This window comes from Aotus nancymaae, unplaced genomic scaffold, assembly GCF_030222135.1.
Source record: "Aotus nancymaae isolate 86718 unplaced genomic scaffold, 86718_ANA_hifiasm-v0.15.2.pri h1tg000022l_1, whole genome shotgun sequence".
Taxonomy (NCBI): Eukaryota; Metazoa; Chordata; class Mammalia; order Primates; family Aotidae; genus Aotus; species Aotus nancymaae.
Window position 1 is genome coordinate 39036613 of NW_026988435.1, and position 21488 is coordinate 39058100.

Here is a 21488-nt window from a genome sequence, read left to right on the forward strand (position 1 = left end):
TACGGGTTTTAAGTCGCTATTCAAATCAGCTGTGACTCTAACTTTTATGTTCTTTCCAGTACTTCACACTGCATCTGTTAATTTAGCTCTGGCCAGGCACGGGGGCTCATGCCTGTAATCCCAGCACTTTGGGAGGCTGAGGCAGGAGAATGACCTGAGGTCAGGAGTTTGAGACCAGCCTGGCCAACATGGTGAAACCCTGTCTCTACTAAAAATACAAAAAGTAGCTGGGCGTGGTGGCAGGGACCTGTAATTTCAGCTACCTGGGAGGCTGAGGCAGGAGAATCGTTTGAACCCAGGAGGCGGAGGTTGCAGTGAGTCGAAATCACGCCAGTGCACACCAACCTGAACAATGAGCACTAAATCCTATCTCAAAAAAACATAGCTCTGTTGGGGATTGAAGTGTGTTCCTGTAAAATTTATGTGTTGAAGCCCTAACCCATAATATGACTGTTAGATAGGGCCTTTAAGGAGATAATGTTAATATTTTAACCTTCAAGGTCAAATGAAGTCATAAGGCTGGGCCCCTGATCCAATAGGACTAGTATCTTTGCAAGAAGAGAAAGAGACACCAGGAATGTGTGTGTACAGAGAAAAGGCAGCCACCTGAGAGCCACAGGCAGGGACCCCAGAAGAAACCAGCCCTGTCAACACCTTGATCTTGGACTTCTAACCTTCAGAACTGTGAAAAACTAAATGTCTGTGGTTTAACCACCCAGTCTGTGATATTCTGTTAGGACAATCCTAGAAGACGAATGCAAGCCCATCGTTAAATTTTTCCAAAGCTACAGAAAAGCCAAAGGGAGAAAAACAATCACCCACAAACTCATCATCCAAAAGCAATCACTACTAACATTTATTCTATAATCTGGTCTTTAACTTCACACATTTTTTAAATAATTGTGATTACACTATAAATACACATTGGTTACACCAACTTTTCAATTAATATTTTTAAGTTTGTGTACCATTTTTAAATTAATATTATAATGATATGACAATTACTATTTATCCATAAGGATAAACTTTTTCAGGTATTTTTCAAAATGTTTTCCCTTGTGTAAAGAAGAAAAAAAGCTTTCCCTTGTGATGTATCTATTCTTTGCCTACTCATCTATTTCCTTGCACATTATATAAACAATATTCTTTCTTATCCCTTTTTTGGAATGATTTTCTAGCTGTTTCTCAATTATCTCACCCAATGAGTACCTACTATCGTGCTGAATACAAAATGAGTGTGACCTAATATTGTTGATTAATCATTTAAAATCATTCACCAGTATTTAAAATTAATCACCAGTATTAAGTCATTTTGATATCACACGCACCCACCATTGCAAACAAAAGAGCACTTCATCTTCACTGTATTCTTTCCAAAAACCCAGAACGAAACCCTGGTCTAATCATGAGAAAACTTCAGACACATGCAAATGGGGAACATTCTGCAGAATATCTGACCAGTCCTCTTCAGAAATGTCAAGGTCATGAAAAACAACAAAAGACTGAGAAACTCACAGATTGGAGAAGGCTAAGGAGATGTGTTGACTAAATGCAGCATCATATCCTGGATTAGATTCTGGAAAAGAAAAAAGTCATTGGGGAAAAACTAATCAGAATAAAGTCTATAGTCTAATGTATAGTATTGTATCAACGTTAAGTTCTTAGTTTTTATAAATATGCCACTGCTATATAAGAGGTTAACATTAAGGAAAATGGGTGAAGAGTTCACAAAAAGCTCTCTGTACTGCCTCTGCAACTCTTCCATAAATCTAAAATTATTCCAACATTAAAAGGTGGGTTTTGTTTTTAATGATTCACTCTGGATGCATAACCAGTGGCATTTCACGGACGATAACACGTGTATCCAACACAACCTTAACTCTTTCATCAACAATCTTGAATTACAAAATAAAAGAAGTATTTATTGAGTTCATAATAAATTAGAAGATAGCTAAGACCCAGAAACAGAGATTCCATATTGGGTGTCAGTTTGCTGAGCTGAAAAGGAGATAAGACAACAACAAAATTAGGTCCATAAGACAGGTCAAAATCATGCTCTTTAAGCAGAAAAAGTAAGACAGGTTCCCCTAAGGCGGCATGGCATGTTGGAAACATCCTGGTTCTGAAATTGAGTCATGTAACTGCCAATTTCCAGTTGGTTAGGAACCTTAGGAAAGTAAACAATCTTTGAATTTAAAACTGAAGTGGTAAGGTTTATTTTCTGAAGCTCTAGAGTAGGGGTCAATCAACTTCTTCTGTGAGTTAGGAAATATTTTGAGGCTTTGTAGGTCAGATGATCCTTGTCCCAGCCATGTAACTCTGGTGCTATAGCCCAGAAGAAGCCATAGACATTGTGTGAACACACGCCCTGGGCCTTAAAGAAGAGAGCGGCTGGGAAGTAAGAAGAAGAAGGAAGAAGTTAATAACTTCCATATGTCGCAGAATTCACCCAATGCCATAGCCGGGATCGTGCAGGAGGAGGACTGTGGTCAGGGCCCTCTATTTCCAAATGCGAATATTGTTCACAGAAAGGATAGGCTATCAGCACTTTTGGAACACGACAGCTGTAACACGTGATTGCTGTTATTTTAAAATATTGATCATAACCATAGAAGACAATACAAATAAATAAGAAGGATGAAACTCAAAGGATATGTTATTTACCACAATGGCTAATTTTCTGTATCAACTTGACTGGGCCACAGGGTGCCCAGACATTTGGTTAAACATTATCCTGGGTGTTTCCATGAAGATGTTTTTGGAGGAGTTGAACACTCAAATTAGTAGGCTAAGTGAAGCAGATTGCCCTCCCTCATGTAGGTGGGCCTCATCCGATCAGTCAAAGGCCCGAATAGAACAAAAAGGCCAAGAAGAGAAGACTCCCTCTGTCCGACAGCCTTTAAACTATTGTCCTCAATGCTGAACTAAAACATTGGCTTTTCCTGGGACTCAAGCCTGATGGCCTTCGGACTGCAACTATCCCATCAGCTCTCCCAGTTCTTATGCATTTGGAATCAGACTAAAACTAAATCGTTGGTTCCCTGGGTCTCCAAGTCAACTCACCCTGCAGATCTTGGAACTTGTCAACTTCCACAATTTCATGAGCCAGTTCCCATAGACAGACAGACAAACACATGACAATTAAATAGAGAGAGAGAGAGAGAGAGGGAGAGAGAGAGATCCTATTGGTTCTGTTTCTCTGGAACCCTAATACACTTATACAGATAGTAAATAAGCTAGTCACTATGCAATGCAGGCAAAATTCATTGATGTGTTAGGTAAACTGTGCACTAAGGTAAACTAGTGATTATGCTATGTGCTTACCCACAGTGAGTAAGCATATAGCATAATCCAGAAGATGTGTTATGTAGAAAGAGTCAGTTAGTGACACATTATCTATGTTAAAGATAACTAGAATAGGCCAGGCACAGTGGCCCATGCCTGTATTCACAGCACTTTGGGAGACCAAGGCAGGTGGATCACCTGAGGTCTCCTGAGGTAAGAGCAGAAGTTCAAGAAGGGGCTCAGCAGAAGAAGCCATAGGCACTGCCAAGACTAGCCTGGCCAACATGGTGAAACCCCGTCTCTACAAAAATACAAAAATTAGCTGGGCATGGTGTGGGATGCCTGTAATCAAAGCTACTCAGGAGGCTGAGGCAGAAGAATCCCTTGAACCTGGAAAGTGGAGGTTGCAGTGAGCTGCAATCCCACCATTGCACTCTAGACTGGGCAACAGAGTGGGATGGAGTCTCAGGCTAAAATAAATTGAATTTTATAACTTTAGATGGGTAACGGAACAAACAAGAGTGTTACTTAGAGACAGAGTTAGGTAGAAAGACCAGGTCCTAAAATACAGACCATGCAATCTCCAGGCTGTCACTTTTCTCACCCCTAAACTGGCCACTCATAAGTGACACATCATGGTCCCATTTCCAGCCCATGTTCTCTGCCCAAAGAAACACAGGAAAGCTACAGATACTGTATCAGTTTCCTATTGTTTCAGTAACAAAGTATCATAAACACAGTGACCGAAAGGAGCACACACTTGTCATCTTACAGTTTTGGAGGTCAGAAGTCCGACTCAGGTCTCACTGAGCTAAAATCAAGGTGCTCGTGTGACTGCACTAGACTCGTGTAAGCTCTATGGAAGAGGCTGTCTCCTTGCTATATAACTGCTAGGGCTACACTAACAAAATATCACAGGCTGGGTGAATCAAACAGCAGATTGTATTTTCTCACCATTCTTCAGGCTGGAAGTTCAAGATGAAGGTGTTGGCAGGGGTGGTTCCTTCTGAGGCCATGAAGGCAGGATCTATTCCAGCCTCTCTCCCTGGCTTGTAGATGCCATCATCTCCCTTCTGTCTGCGTCTTTGATAAGAGCTTCCGCTTGTTATTTGGACACAAGTCATATTGGATTAGGACCCACCCATAGGACCTTGTTTTAACTTAATTGCCTCTGCAAAGCCCCTATCTCCAAACACAGTCACATTCTGACATATTGGAGATTAGGATGCCAACATATGACTTCGGGGACAAGGGGAAGGAAAGGACAGAAGAGACACAATTCAATCCATAACTCAGTTTTTCTAGCTTCTAAAGGCCACCTACATTCCTTGGTTCATGGCCCCTTCCTCCATCCTTTTTTTTTTTTTTTTTTTTTTTTTTTTGAGACGGAGTTTCACTCTTGTCGCCCAGGCTGGAGTGCAATAGTGTGTTCTTGATTCACTGCAACTTCCGCCTCTCTGGTTCAAGCAATTCTTCTGCCTCAGCTTCCCAAGTAGCTGGGATTACAGGCACCTGCCACACATGCCTGGCTAATTTTTTTCTATTTTTAGTAGAGACGAGGTTTCACCACGTTGGCCAGGCTGGTCTCAAACTCCTGACCTCAGATGATCCATCCACCTCAGCCTCCCAAGGTGCTGAGATTACATGCATGAGCCACCGTGCCTGGCCTTTCTTCCATCTTTAAAGCCAGCAGTATTATCTTCAAACAGCATCTCTCTCTGACCTCCGCTTCCAGCACCATGTCTTCTCTGACTCTACCTCTCACTTTTCTTAAAGGCCTCTTACTATTACATTATATAACCTCCCTTTCTAAAGATCCTCATCTACATCTACAAAGTCCCTTTTGCTATGTAAGGTACCATAGTCCTGGGTCTAGGAATTAAGACAGGGACATCTTTGAGGAGCCATTGCTCTGCCTCACACAGGCACGCAACAGGTTCATTGGCGAGCTACAGCTGTTGGCCCACACTTGTTCCTGCATCTCTCCAAGAGGAAGCATGTGCCGGCTGCAACCTCTGCTCTTACCTCAGTTCTTGTAACCACACCACCGTCAGGGAAGGCAGATGCAGCAGACAGAGAAAACAGGACATGCGAACATTACCTAACCCAGGATTCTGGAAACCTGGAAGCGTGCTCAGTCCTTTGACTCTCTAGGTGCCCAATCCTTCATGTGTTCACAACCCCATCAATTTCTCATTGCTTCTCACAGTATGTTTTCAATTGCTTCTGTAAACTGGGTGATTTAAGCATCTCAATTTGGTCTGTGAGATTTCCTCTTCCATGACAGTGAGGAGAGCCTCGGGGTATTAGAGGTGGGCTATTGGAGGCTACCACAGCATCAATGTAATTTTCCACCTGCTGTCAGCTTTCATACAGAAGTAGATTTTTGAGTCAACAGAGCATGGTGAAATTTGAGGGAGGAGGGTGCAATTCAGGACATGGGGCTTGGGCTCAAAGAGGGCAAACTTGGATGAAACCCAGCAATGAGCAGCCCAGAGCCCGGAGGGGGCTTGAGCATCTGAGGCCTCAGGGGTCAGGGGGATGACAGAGCAGCCAGCAGCGACAGAGAGGACCCTGCTGACCACCTTCTTCCTTCATACCCCACCCGACCAGCCCTGCTTGCACAGTGCCCAAGGCTCAGGGAAGGCCAGATGCCAAGAGCATTGGGTAACCTGCTTTGAGGCGGTTAGACACATCAATGAACTTGGAATAATGTGGGAAAACTGACAGGCAGGACATGAACCAGAGGGCAGGAAAGGAGCCTCAAACAGAACCTTGGTTTCTCTTTTGTGCTGTTTCTGAGCTATCACTTCCATAATTTGTGAAATCCAAAGCAGAAAAGGAATGTTAGAAGACTTGTATGTACACAGGTTGAAAAAAAATGTTCTGCCCTTTTCCCAAAACACCGAGAGCAGAAGCATTCCAGATTTTTAGGAAGGAAATGCATATTTAAGTTCAAAACTCCATTTGGAAAAAATTAAGATGTTCGTTTGTATCCCAAAATACTGATTTTTTTTTTTTTTTACTTTTAGAAATGAATTATTTTTTCAAAAAGACTTTAAAAGTTAAATTAGTATCCTTTTTTTTAATTGTACTGTAGGGTCTGTGGTACATGTGCAGATCATGCAGGACTGCTGCATAGGTACACACATGGCAATGTGGTTTGCTGCCTCCAACCCCCCATCACCTACATCTGGCATTTCTCCCCGTGTTATCCCTCCCCGACCTCCCCACCCCACCCCTCTGTCCCTCCCTTGGCCACTCCCAACAGACACCAGTGTGTGATGCTCCTCTCCCTGTGTCCATGTGTTCTCATTGTTCAACACCCACCTATGAGTGAGAACATGCAGTGTTTGATTTTCTGTTCTTGTGTCAGTTTGCTGAGAATGCTGGTTTCCAGATTCATCCATGTCCCTACAAAGGACACAAACTCATCATGTTTTACGGCTACATAGTATTCCATGGTGTATATGCACCACATTTTCCTTGTCCATTCTATCGTCAATGGGCATTTGGGTTGGTTCCAGGTCTTTCCTATTGTAAACAGCGCCACTATGAATATATATGTGCATGTGTCTTTATAATAGAATGATTTAAAATCCTTTGGGTATATACCCAGTAATGGTATTGCTGGGTCAAATGGAATTTCTATTTCTAGATCCTTGAGGAATCGCCACACTGTCTTCCACAATGGTTGAACTAATTTACACTCCCACCAACAGTGTAAAAGTGTTCCTATTTCTCCACATCCTCTCCAGCATCTGTTGTCTCCAGATTTTTTAATGATCACCATTCTAACTGGCATTAGGTGGTATCTCAATGTGGTTTGGATATGCATTTCTCTAATAATCAGTGATGATGAGCATTTATTCATATTTGTTGGCCTCATATATGTCTTCTTTCGAAAAGTGTCTATTCATATCCTTCACCCACCTTTGGATGGGTTTGTTTGTTTTTTTTCTTGTAAATCTGTTTTAGTTCTTTGTAAATTCTGGATATCAGCCCTTTGTCAGATGGGGAGATTGCAAAAAAATTTTTCCCATTCAGTTGGTTGCCAGTTCACTCTAATGATGTTTCTTTTGCTGTACAGAAGCTATGGAGTTTGATTAGGTCCCATTTGTCTATTTTGGCTTTTGTTGCCAATGCTTTTGGTGTTTTAGTCATGAAGTCCTTGCCTATGCCTATGTCCTGAATGGTTTTGCCTGGGTTTTCTTCTAGGGTTTTTATGATGTTAGGTCTTATGTTTAAGTCTTTAATCCATCTGGAGTTAATTTTAGTGTAAGGTGTCAGGAAGGGGTCCAGTTTCTGCTTTCTGCACACTGCTAGCCAGTTTTCCCAACACTATTTATTAAACAGGGAATCCTTTCCCCATTGCTTGCTTTTGTCAGGTTTGTCAAAGATCAGATGGTTGTAGATGTCTGGCATTGCCTCCATGGCCTCTGTTCTGTTCCATTGGTCTATATCTCTGTTTTGGTACCAGTACCATGCTGTTTTGATTACTGTAGCCTTGTAGTATAGTTTGAAATCAGGTACTGTGATGCCTTCGGTCTTGATCTTTTCGCTTAGGATTGTCTTGGCTATATGGGCTCTCTTTTGGTTCCATATGAAGTTTAAGGTGGTTTTTTTCAGTTCTGTGAAGAAGGTCATTGGTTGCTTGATGGGGATAGCATTGACTCTATAAATTACTTTGAGCAGTATGGCCATTTTCATGATATTGATTCTTCCTAACCATGAGTATGGAATGTTTCTCCATCTGTTTGTGTCCTCTCTTATTTCCTTGAGCAGTGGTTTGTAGTTCTCCATAAAGAGTTCCTTTACATCCTTTGTTAGTTGTATTCCCAGGTATTTTATTCTCTTTGTAGCAATTGTGAATGGGAGTTTGCTCATGATTTGGCTCTCTGTTAGTCTGTTATTGGTGTATAGAAATGCTTGTGATTTCTGCACAATGATTTTGTATCCTGAGACTTTGCTGAAGTTGCTTATCAGTTAAAGGAGATTTGGGGCTGAGATGATTGGGTCTTCTAAATATACAATCATGTCATCTGCAAATAGACAATTTGACTTCCTCTTTTCCTAATTGAATACCCTTTATTTTTTTTTCTTGCCTAATTGCTCTGGCTAGAACTTCCAATACTATATTGAATAGAAGTGGTGAGAGAGGGCATCCTTGTCTAGTGCCAGATTTCAAAGGGAATGCTTCCAGGTTTTGCCCATTCAGTATGATATTGGCTATAGGTTTGTCATAAATAGCTTTTATTATTTTGATATATGTTCCTTCGATACCTAGTTTATTGAGAGTTTTTAGCATAAAGAGCTGTTGAATTTTGTCAAAGGCCTTCTCTGCATCTATTGAGATAATCATGTGGTTTCTGTCTTTGGTTCTGTTTATGTGATGGATTATGTTTATAGACTTGTGTATGTTGAACCAGCCTTGCATCACCAGGATGAAGCCTACTTAATTGTGATGGATAAGCTTTTTGATGTGCTGTTGCAATCAGTTTGCCAGTATTTTATTGAAGATTTTGCATCTATGTTCATCATGGATATTGGCTTGAAGTTTTCTTTTTTTGTGGAATCTGCCAGGTTTTGGTATCAGGATGATGCTTGTCTCATAAAATGATTTGGGAAGGATTCCCTCTTTTTGTATTGTTTAGAATGGTTTCAGAAGGAATGGCACTAGCTCCTCTTTGTATGTCTTGTAGAATTCAGCTGTGAACCTGTCTGGACCTGGACTTTTTTTGGTTGGTAAGCTATTAATTGCTGCCTCAACTTCAGCCCTTGTTATTGGTCTATTCAAGGTTTCAAATTCTTCCTGGTGGGAGAGTGCAAGTGTCCAGGAATTTATCCATTTCTTCCATATTTACTGATTTATGCGCATAGAGTTGTTTGTAGTAATCTCTCATGGTAGTTTGTATTTCTGCAGAATCAGTGGTAATATGCAAGGAAAGATCTAAAATTGACACTGTATTGTCAAAATTGAAAGAGCTAGAGGAGCAAGATCAAAAAAACTCAAAAGCTAGCCAAAGACAAGAAATAACTAAGCTCAGAGCAGAACTGAAGGAGACAGAGACACAAAAAACCCTTCAAAAAATCAATAAATCCAGGAGCTGGCTTTTTGAAAAGATCAACAAAATAGACAGACCACTAGCCAGTATCCTTTTAATTCAATGTCAATCTTTTAAAAACTAAGAAAGAAAAAGAGCTTTCTCAATGGCATGGTCACAGAAATGCTCTCAAGCCCCTACATCCTGGTTCTTTTATTAGAATGGGAATAAAATGTGTCCTTCCTGGTGAAAGAACATAGTTACAAGGACCACGCCAAAAACACCTCCCTTGAGATTCCCCATTGCAAATCAGGTCACCTGCATTAAACCCACCAGTGACTGGAGCAGAGTGCCACATTGAGATATGGATGTCTTTAGAAACACACAGGCAGTCCCTCACAGATCTCTCCAAGTGATAGAAGATGCTATAAACACAGACGAGGGTATGAAAAAGCAGTCAATTATCACAGATAAGCCAATGGTGCTGGTATAAGGCAAGGAGAACTTATCTGCAAAATAGAATGATCTGAATTTTCTACCACTGACATTGACTAATATGAAAAGATGCTACATGAGAAATACTTTTGAGAATTCTGATAATATCCTGATTTCAGAGACCCTTGATCCAGCCGCGAGTTTATAACCAAAAGGGTGAAGAACTCTTCCTGAGAAAGGTTGCATTTTGCTTCTACATCAAGAAGCCATTAGCCATCCCTTTAATTAATTTCAATTACAGAAATTCATGCTAAGAAATGAATCAGAGATGTGAGAAAAATGCATCTGTAACAGTGTTTATTTCAGCATCATTTCTGCAAGTAGAAAATTTGAAACAAAACCTAAGTGTCCATTGATAGGAAATGATTATTAATATTAAATGATTAAATATGATTAAAAATGCAGCACAGGTGAAAGGTGGAGTAGTATGTTGCTGTCAAAAATCAGGTTTTTGAAGAGTGATGATCTGGAATACAGTATGTTCATTATACAATATTATGTTAAAAGGAGGATATAAAGTTATACCTACAACATGATTTGTTTCATCTCTAAAATGGTAAGAATCCTTGTTTCATAATATTTTTCTGTATTTTCCAAATTTTCTACAAAGGAAATGCATACTTTTATAATCAGGAGGAAAATTATTATTCAAAGAAATGGATTTGTCCCAAAGAAAACTCCTCCTTTTCAATGAAAACATGGTTACAATAGCCCAGCACATGGATATGAGAGGTGACTACAATGAAGGTTACGTGATCCCAACCTCTAAAGTGTTTTCTATCCGTGCCTCCTCAGCAAGGTATCCTCCTGCTAAAGGCTGTGTCTACACCCGTAGGGGGAATACTATTACAGACACTCCAGAGAACCCGGCCAGCAATGACTTTTCAGTTACACTAATGGCTCAAAGTTTGACCACAAAGCAGCGTTAGCAGAGTGGGTTCTGTCTATTCAACAACAGATGATCCTGCCTCCCAATTATCACAGATAAGCCGTTCAACATATGCACCATCAGCCCAAACAACACACTTGCAGGGTTCTAGCACTCTGTGCAATGCGTATTCACGCAAACGGCTAAAGTTGATGCCTGGCTAATTTTAAAAGTTGCTGACTGTAACGTTTTCCCAGTATTTCCAGCATAGGGAAGTGCACCTCTCTAACCTGATTAAATTAAAACAGCTCCTCTGTTCTCTGTTTCTTCTTTCAATGACTTAACATTACCATCGCCAGCTTTGTCTTACGTGTACGACAGCCTACAGGACTTGTAACTGACACCCAGTGAAAGGGAAAACTGAGCTGTTCAAACACTTCATAGCCTGAGCAGTCGTATCTGCATGCAATAATGAGCATGCATATTCATGGAAATTTAGCGTGGATACAGAGGGACATCTAGTGACCAGGTGAGTAAAAAACAGCGCAGCCTGCAAACTACATGGAGGCAGCCATGTGTCATTCATGGCTGATACATGAATGATGTGCTAAAGGTGTGCTTTATTTGACAAATAAGTGTTGAACATCTAATATGTCCAAGGCACTGCACTAAATTTGGGAGTTACAAGAAACAAGACAAAATCCTTCCATGAAAGACAGGATTTTTCATAATTTAAATCGAATGGAAAAACACCTCATTGGAAAGTATTTCTTCTGTTGTCTCTGTTGATGAAAGACAAAATAAAATTTCACACTCAGAACATCCCTCAAAGGAAATCCAGATTATTTGCTTTTCTACTGTAAGATAATAATTTTCCAAAAGCAATAGATATAAAGTAATTTCCTATGTCAGCTATTCCAAATTTGCAATACATGCAACAGGTTATTTTTTCTTTTATTTTTGTAACAATTTCCCGCATTCCTTCCCCAAACCCAAAGGGATGAGTATTAGAGAAACAGTGCTCTTAAAATGAATTAAAATAAGCTTAGTTCTGATAATTTTAGAAATTAACTTTACTGTACTCTTTAAGTTAATCAGTCCTAACATTAGGCTCACAAAGTATCCAAAAGTAAATACAAAACTGGAAAACACTGAATTCAGACTTCCAAAACTATCAAACTCATGAAAGCAGAAACTTTTCTAACCTAACATCCAAAGGAATGTGTGTGTGTGTGTGTGTGTATGTGTGTGTGTCTGTGTGTTTTAATCCTCGACGCCCTGTCACCAGTTTCAGAATGTATTTTATTTTGAATATTATGTTTTGCATATGTAAAATAGCACATTGCAAACCACACCATCATGCCACACCATCACGCATTTCTTTTCTCTTATAAGAGGAGAAAAACAATTAAATACTGCTGTACACGGAGCACGTCGAGAAGTGTGTGAGCAGTCCTAGAGAGGGTTGAGTGCCTTTCTTCTGGGAAGAGCCAGTGACAATCCAAATCACCAGATCACTTAAGACCCATACAAGTAAAAGCAACTCAACTTAGACTTTATTTCATTTGGGGTTTTTGGTGAATAAGAAATACAGGATGTTGCCATCGTTTTCAAAGCGAAGACTAAGAAACATTAAATTACTCAGTAAGCACAGTAAGTAAAAATCAGCTCCAGTTCTACATTATGTACATTTCAGAAAAAGAAGTGGTGAGGAGGGTGGTAATCAGGATAACACAGAGACCATGAGACCAACATGGACCTTACCGTGAGCCACGTGCCCTGAAGGCAGATTGGCTATCTTTGGGGAAATCTCAACCCTTTAGATTAAAAGTCTGAGTGAATATTTCCAGGATTTTTTAATTAAATATGTTGAGCTATGGCCATTGATGCCTTTTTGTCCTCCTTCATTTTCTTCCCAACCTTCAGTGTGGCTCCCAGAGCCCTCTCTAATCCCCCCATCGGCCTCTCTCACCCCAGCAGCCCTGTAGCAAGCCCCACAGTCCCACTCAGGCCAGAGGAAGGCAAGGGGGCTCAGCCCATGAAACTTCATGCCTGTCTCAGCTCAGCCTCTTTCCTTCTGGACTTGTGTATAGTCATGGCTCTGAAATACCTCACCTGCTCCCATCTCCTTCCAACAATCTCTTCCTCATGGCTTTGAATACGTCTCCTTCCAACAATCTCTTCCTCATGGCTTTGAATACCAGGACCAGGCCAGGCTGAGCCTGCAGAGGGCACCAACCAGACAGGCCACTGAGATGTGGCCAGAGTCAGATCTATTGGATCCCTGCATGCTCATGCTGCATACACATTGGTGTGTGCACACACATACACACATACACAGCATGAGCAAGCATGAACACACACACATTCCTACTTACGTCCTCATTACACATCATACACCTGCACTCACACACACACACACACACACACACCACTCCTTACCTCCTCATTATACGTCACACATCTGCACACACACACTACTTACCTCCTCATTACACATCATACACCTGCACATACACACACACACCCCATTACTTACCTCATTACATATCACACATCTGCACATACACACACACACACCCCTACTTACTTCCTCATTACACATAATATATCTGCACGCACACTACTTACCTCCTCATTACACATCATACACACACAAACACACCACTCCTTACCTCCTCATTATACATCACACACCTGCACACACACACACACACACACACCATTACTTACCTCCTCATTACATATCACAGATCTGCACACACACACACACACCCCTACTTACTTCCTCATTACACATAATATATCTGCACACACACTACTTACCTCTTCATTACACAACACACATCTGCTCACACATACCGCTTCCCGCATACTTCCTCATTACAGATCATATACACACACATCCCTACCTGTATACCTCATTACACATCATACACCTACACACTCACATACACACAGCCTTAGATAAGAAGAATTTTATGAGATACATGAACAACTGGTGGCCACTGTCATTAAACCAAGCTTGCTCACCCGTGATTTCAACAGTGTTGGCTCCCCAAAAAGGAGGTCAGGTCAATGCTGCTCTGTCAGCAGACAAGACAGTGTGCTTCCAAATGAAAATACCCAGGGAAATCACGAAAAGAGTTATGGTGATTAATCAAATTGGAAGATACAGAATTTACCTTCAAACAGGATTCCTCTCACACCTCCATTCACAACAGCATAAGAATCTACACATCGGGACGGAACAGTGGCCCAAAAAGACTTCCATCCAGACAACTCCAGCTTGCCCTCTTTTTTTTTAGATGGAGTTTTGCTCTTGTTGCCCAGGCTGGAGTGCAATGGTGCAATTTCGGCTCACTGCAACTTCTGCCTCCCAGGTTCAAGCAATTCGCCTGCATCAGCCTCCCTAGTAGCTGGGATTACAGGTGCCCAACTGCCACCAAGCCTGGCTAATTTTTTGTATTTTTTAATAGAGATGGGATTTCACCATTTTGGCCAGGCTAGTCTCGAACTCCTGACCTCAGGTGATCCACCCATCTTGACCTCCCAAAGTGTTGGGATTACAGACGTGAGCCACCCCGCCCAGCCCTAGCCTGCCTCTTGTCACAGGCCCCAGCAAGGACCTCATACTGCTCCTCCCTACCTCTCCTGGGTCTGCACCCAGTGCTCTGTCAGCCTGGTAGACTGTAGGGGGGGTGGCCATCACCCCATTGGCAGGACAGTCCCAGTTACTCCTATTGCCCTGGCATAATTCTAATTAGCACTCTCTTTTTATTCTGAAAAGAGCTTTGGTCTGGATAACACATTACATGGCAATTTACCTGTTGGAATGTTCTCTCCACCAGCACACGTTTCCTACCTGTTCAGTTGCAGCATCAGCATAAGCATGGGATGCTGATCCTTGCATAGCCCCACGATTATACCTTGGCCCTGTCTGTGGTTCTCAGAGGCCAGTGTGGACACCTTGAAGACCACGTATTTGTTGTCCAAGGTAAATGGATCACACGTGCCTTCTACCTTCTACCTTTCACCTTCAATCACATTGAACTCAAATCTGCATCAGATACACAGGTGAGTAAATACACAACAAGAGAGAAGAACTCTAATGTATTGAATCCTATTAACGGATCCATATTAGAAATAATTATCTGGGCCAGGTGCAGTGGCTCACACCTGTAATCCCAGCACTTTGGGAGGTGAGACGGGCAGATCACAAGGTCAAGAGATCAAGACCATCCTGGCCAACATGGTGAAACCCCATCTCTACTAAAAATACAAAAATTAGCTGGGCGTGGTGGTGTACGCCTGTAGTTCCAGCCACTCAGGAGGCTGAGGCAGGAGAATCACTTGAACCCTGGAAGCGGAGGGTGCAGTGAGCAGAGATCATGCCACTGCACTCCAGCCTGGGCGACAGAGCGAGACTGTCTCAAAAAATAATAATAATAGTAGTAATGATCTGTAAGGTTAGGGAAGATATGCAGCTACTCAGCAGTAAGTAATCACTGAAACCTTTTACAGAAGCTCAATTCAAAATGCAAGTGGGGTGAAATCCACGAACCTGTTTATTTATTCTTAATACTAGTAAATGTAGAGAAGGTGGCAGAGCATAGCACACATGAATTATTAGAACTGGCATTCAAGTGTAAATAAACCTTTTATTTATAAACGCCATCATTATTCTGTCCAGTGTGTCCTGAACCTATCACCTCATGACAGACACTCGGCGAGTATTTGTTGACTCATTTATTAATAGAAGGAAGGCCATTTCTCAGGCTCCATTTCCAGGTATCATCACAGGTGGTGACGAGGTTAGGTGGGGATCAGACATGCTTCTCTTCCTGGCTCTGCCTTAATAGCTCTCGACTTGGAACAGTCACTTCACGTCTCTGAGTTTGTTTCCTACCTTTGAGTAGGAATAATAGCAACCAGTCCCTTAGCATCATTACAGTACCGCATTTAAAGTGCTTAACCACAGTGCCTGGCACTGAGAAAGCTTTCAATCTTTATTTTTATCTAAAAAATTCACATTGTGCTTATGATGTGTCAGGCCCTTTCTAAGCACTTAGCATATATCAATTCATTTCATCCTCTTAACTACCCCATGATATAATTTTTTTACGACAGAGTCTCACTCTGTTGCCCAGGCTAGAATGCAGTGGCACAATCTCGGCTCACTGCAACCTCTGTCTCCCAGGTTCACACGATTCTCCTGCCTCAGCCTCCTGAGTAGCTGGGATTACAGGTGCACGCCACTACACTCAGCTAATTTTTGTATTTTTAGTAGAGACAGTGTTTACCATGTTGGCCAGGCTGGTCTCAAACTCCCAACCTCAAGTGATCCACCTGTCTCAGTTTCCCAAAGTGCTAGGACTACAGGCATGAGCCACCATGCCCAGCCATGATATAAGTATTAGATATTAGTATTGTTCCCATTTTACAGATGCAGAGCTGACACATACAGAGTGTAAGTCCCTGTTGAGAGTCCCACAGCTGGTTACCACCCAGTTAGCCTGGCTCCAGACTCCACTCCCTTCATGCTGGGCTAGGCTGCCACTGTGGTTTGCACATGTTCCCTCCAAAATTCACGTGCTGAAACTTAACAGCCAGTGGAATGGTATTTGGAGATAGGACCTTTAAGAGGTGATTAAGCCATGGGAAGTCCTTTTTCATGAATGGGTTTAAGGCCCCAGAGGCTTCACATAGCAGTGTTCGTAGCTTGCTCTTCTGCCTTCCACCAAGTGAGGACACAACGTTCCTCCCCAACAGAGGGTGCAGCCTCCAACTCACCAGCACCTTGATCTTGGACTTCCCAGTCTCTAGAACTGTGAGGAAATAAATTGCTGTTCTTCATAAATTGCCCAGTCTCAGGTACTCTGTTTTAGCAGTAGCACATGGACTAAGATAGCTGCCATTCCACTTTCCAACATTGCTGGAGCCCACATGGTAAATTACTAGAGCTTATGGAGGCCAAAAACCCAGGAGCTGAGTTAGAAGCTCCACAGGTACCGTCTGGCACAGACTCGAGCAGCACAGTTTTTGCTACCACGACACCCAGCACAGTGATCCACAGAGATGATCAGCAGCCAGATCGTTCCAGCTGAAACCCAGAGGGATCCTGCATCATCTATCACTTTTTTTTTTTTGAGACGGAGTTTCGCTCTTGTTGCCCAGGCTGGAGTGCAATGGCGTGATCTCGGCTCACCGCAACCTCCGCCTCCTAGGTTCAGGCAATTCTCCTGCCTCAGCCTCCTGAGTAGCTGGGATTACAGGCACGCGCCACCATGCCCAGCTAATTTTTTGTATTTTTAGTAGAGACGGGGTTTCACCATGTTGACCAGGATGGTCTCGATCTCTTGACCTCGTGATCCACCCGCCTCGGCCTCCCAAAGTGCTGGAATTACAGGCGTGAGCCACCGCGCCCGGCCTAAACTTTAAAAAAAACTGCTTATCTTTATTTTCCCTTTTGCACTGATACAAACAGACGTGGAGAGAAGATGCATCCAACAGCACCATCTCCAGGTAAAGAGGCAACGCTGAATGATTCCTCCGAAGTGAAAGTGTTTCCAGAGAACCTGCTGCTTTCACTTTTAGGAGGAACAAATAATTCAATCTTTAGAGATACATTCAGTGGAAAATCATAATTTAGTTAAAGTTTGAAGGACTTCCTCACCTCCCTAGGGTAAGAGTAGGTGGGGAATAGGGGTCTGTTATGGGTTTGTGTCCTCTCAAAAAAATACATGTTGGCATTCTAACCTCCAGTACTTAATTTGAAATAGGATCTTTACAGAATAATCAAGTTAAAATCATGACATTAGTGTGGGTTCAGTCCAATACTACTGCTGTCCTTACAAAAAAAAGGGGGGGAATTTGGACACAGAAATAGACACACATAGAGGGAAGATAATTTGAAGAGACACAGGGGCCAGGTGCAGTGGCTCACACTTGTAATCCCAGCACTTTGGGACGCCAAGGCGAGCCCAGGAGTTGGAGAGCAGCCTGGGCAACACAGGCAGACCCCATCTCTACAATCTATTAAAAAATCAGTTGGGTATGGTGTTGCATGCCTATGGCCCCAGCTACTCAAAGGGCTGAGGCAAGAGGATCACTTGAGCCCATGAGGTCAAGGCTGCAGTGAGTCATTTTCCTGCCAATACACTCCACCTGCTGACAGAACAAGGCCCTGTCTCAAGAGAGACAGAGCGAGAAGATGATCATATACAAGTCAAGTACAGAGGCCCAGAACAGATTCGCCTCACAGCCCTCGGAAGGAAACAACCCTGCAAAGAACCCATATGACAGTGGGCAGAGACAGGGAGCTCAATGCCCCCAGGCAAGACCAGCAGATTCCCACTCTTGGCACCAGAGGGTCCATGTGTTCTGAGTGGAGGCCTGATGCTGTTCATCAACAGAGCAGCCACTTCAGCCCAGGGTGAGCAGTGCCTAAACTCCCAGCTTCCCACGGAGGAAGGGCCAAGCCACACAGCTCAGCAAACATCCATTTCCCATCTCCTTCCTTCCTCCCATCTGACTTGCTGACTGAGGAAACCCTGAGAGACTCCTCACTCTCCCACTGGGGTCACCTGCCCGTTGAAGCCAAGGAAAGTCCCATCCAGCCCAGCTCCCCTGGCCAGCCCTGTCCAGGCAAGCAAGCCCCTTGCTCTAGCACTTCTATTTCTAAGCCCTGCCCCCTTGAGATTGACTGTCATCTCCACTGATGCCTATTATATCAAAACCTGGGACAGGGGTACGTCAGTACCGGTTCCCTTCCTCTTAGATTAACCCTTTTTCTAATTGGCAGAGGTGTAGCAAATGAAGACAGTTGAACCTGAGGGCACTACCCTTAAAAAGCAGAAGTCCTTCCCTGTATATTCTTTTCTAATTATCTTTAAAGACAGGGTCTCACTATGTTGCCCAGGCTGGTCTTGAACTCCTAGCCTCAAGAGATCCTCCTGTTTCAGCCTCCCAAGTAGCTGGGATACAGCGTGAGTCACCACGCCCAGCCTTCCCTGTATACCCTTATCTTTGTCCTTGACCTCAAGCTTTCCCTAGCAAGTAACTATTGGCCTATGTACCCCAACACTCTGTGCAACCTCTGGCCACTTACCTATGAACACTCCACTTTGCCCTCTTAAATTTCACTCATCTATATCCTCAGTGATCACCATGCTGGCTCTGAGGCCATGGAAAGAGAGGATATATATGACTATCAAGGATGATTTGCAGTCTGTAAAATACTACATTTATATTCAACACCAGCTTGAATTAAGCCCTCCAGATTTTTTGGAATTACCTTTGTTGCTGAGGTTTAATTAATTCTATGATTTTGATCTATCAGGAGAAAAAAGAAAATGTACAGGATATAAATTTTAAAAACAGGAAAGGGAGTATCAGATACCTGAAAATATTTTTCTTAATATAGAACATATAGATCCTAATTGCCTTCAAACAGCTCTCACCCTATCTCACTTTTTTGTATTTTTAGTAGAGACAGCTTTAGATGAAATTGAGGTATCTCTACTGTTATTTTTAATAAACAATCCTTTATGCAGTGTTTGCATGGAAGCACTAAAACATCTTGCCATATCAAGGATCAAATAACTCTTTTAATCGACCAATTAAAGTCTTAACCATTCCTAGTATAGACCAAGAATGTTCAATAACATGGGAAAAGTATTTGTACATCAATGTTAAGGGGTAAACAGTAGAATCCAGAATTATATATTACATGATATACGTATAATCACACACAATGATTCTGTACAGGCATAGAAAAAAATGAAATATTTTAAATAATGGTCATTATAGCTGAGCGATGAGTTCCAGGTGATTCTGGCACTTTGCTGGACTTTCCCAGTTTATTAAAATGAGCTTACATTACTTTTTCAATCAGAGAAAAATGTTGCATTGTATCCTAACCATTTAATAATTATATATCTACTTTGTAAGTATATGAATACCCAATTAATTTTGCATACCAGGCTGCTAGCTCATTCAGTAAAATTTTATAACCAACCCCAAAAGTTATTACAAACTATGTACCGGAACCCATAGAAGCTCAAGATATACGCCTGTGAACAAAACTTAGGGAGAATAGACGGAGTGGTATCACTTCAGTAAGGGTAGCTTTTGGTAGCTGACTCTGTTTAGTGTGCCACTAGAAATATATCCTCTTCATTGATGTCCTCTCTTGCTTTCTCTGAGTGTATAAAATGACAGCTTATGCGGAAATCAAGTCGAGGTCAAATTACCAATATTCTGTAAAGTGGCTGGAGGTCAGAATTACCTTCTAAAGATCCCTGAGCCCCAGAGTGAGTTTCTATTTATTCAGCAATCTACTTCCCAATCTCAGCTAACCAAAGAAAAGAAGAAGAAAAAAAAGGCAAGACAGGTTCCAAGTTCAGGGTTCAGCCTGTGTTTTTAAAGACCAAGAAAAATAAAGACATATCCAGGCACAACCAGAGTACAGGTAGACATCCCTTGTATTTGTAAAGGCAAATGTTTGATTAGTTCTATTCAGTTTGAATAATTCCAGTTATGCAATATAAAAGAAAAAATTGTACACTGGCAAACAGCTAAGAAATCCTTAATGTGGTTTGAGGGTTCCATATATTCATTATATTTTTAATTTAATGGGCAGCCACCACATACCATCCATAATGCTAGAAATCTAAGAGGCCATGATGAGCGAATGTGGCCCTAGACCCTTGGAAGAGTGGGGCCACTTCTTTCCCAATTGCTGACTCTTTTTTTGTCTATTTTTGGTTTTAATACATGTTATGGAAGCATAATTGCCCTTCCAAAAATACTTGGTAACCAATATTGGTTTAATTGTGTGTAAAATTTATTTTGGCTTTAACAAGGCATCTGGATCACAGATTCCTATAAAGGTTGAAAAGTCAGGCCCTGAGTGATACAGTCCATGGGACACTGCCTCTCCCATCCCCATCCGTTCCTCCTGCTCCTACCCCAGCTGCCCTGTGTGAAAAGGTCAGTTGTACTGGTTTACCCAGGATAACGAAATGTCTCTTTTAATGAGCTTCTATACTACTATTTTTACTGCTTTTGCATGTTCCTTTCTACTTTTATCTCATCTTTGAAAGATGCTTCATGACATTTTTGAAAGATGAATGGAAAAGGCAATAGGGCATGAGTTGAAATGCACACTATGCTAATACTTTGCAACTCAAGACTGTATTCCACTTTGATACTTCCTATTCACTTCCATAGTCCACTTGCCAGTTTTTCCACCCTGTCTCACTCCAACCCATTCACATGGACTTCAAAAACTCAAGTCTGGCAGAGCATGGTAGTTTATTCCAGTAATTCCACTGCTTTGAGAGGCCAAGGCAGGAGATCACTTGAGGCCAGGAGTTCAAGACCAACCTGGGCAATATAGTAAGACCCTGTCTCTACAAAAAGTATATAAATGAATAAAAAATTTAAATTAGTTGAGCATGGTGGTGGGCACCTGTAGTCCCAGCTACTCGGGAGGCTGAGGCAAGAGGATCACTTGCACGCAAAAATTTGAGGTTAACCTCAAAATTGCACCTGAAAACCTAGTGATTGCACCACTGCACTCTAGCCTGGGTGACAGAGTGAGGCCCTGTCTCTAAAATGAATGAATGAATGAGTGGACTAATTTTAAAAAACAGTCAAATCTGATCCCTATCTCTAAAATGAATGAATGAATAGATGAATTTTTAAAACACTCAAATCTGAAAAAGATATTACCTGGCCTAATCCTTTCCAATGGTTTCTTGTCACTTATTAAGGACAGTCAGAACTGCTCA

The 21488-nt window shown here is 42.0% G+C and overlaps 1 long non-coding RNA gene across 1 annotated transcript in view; it reads right to left on the reverse strand.

The window, feature by feature from the left end:
- Positions 1-21488, reverse strand: part of LOC105713695 (uncharacterized) — a 73249-nt gene that overhangs the window by 20139 nt on the left and 31622 nt on the right. Inside the window, exon 2 of the long non-coding RNA XR_001106614.2 lies at positions 1516-1576. This is a non-coding gene — a long non-coding RNA (uncharacterized LOC105713695). The remainder of the gene's footprint in view (positions 1-1515; positions 1577-21488) is intronic.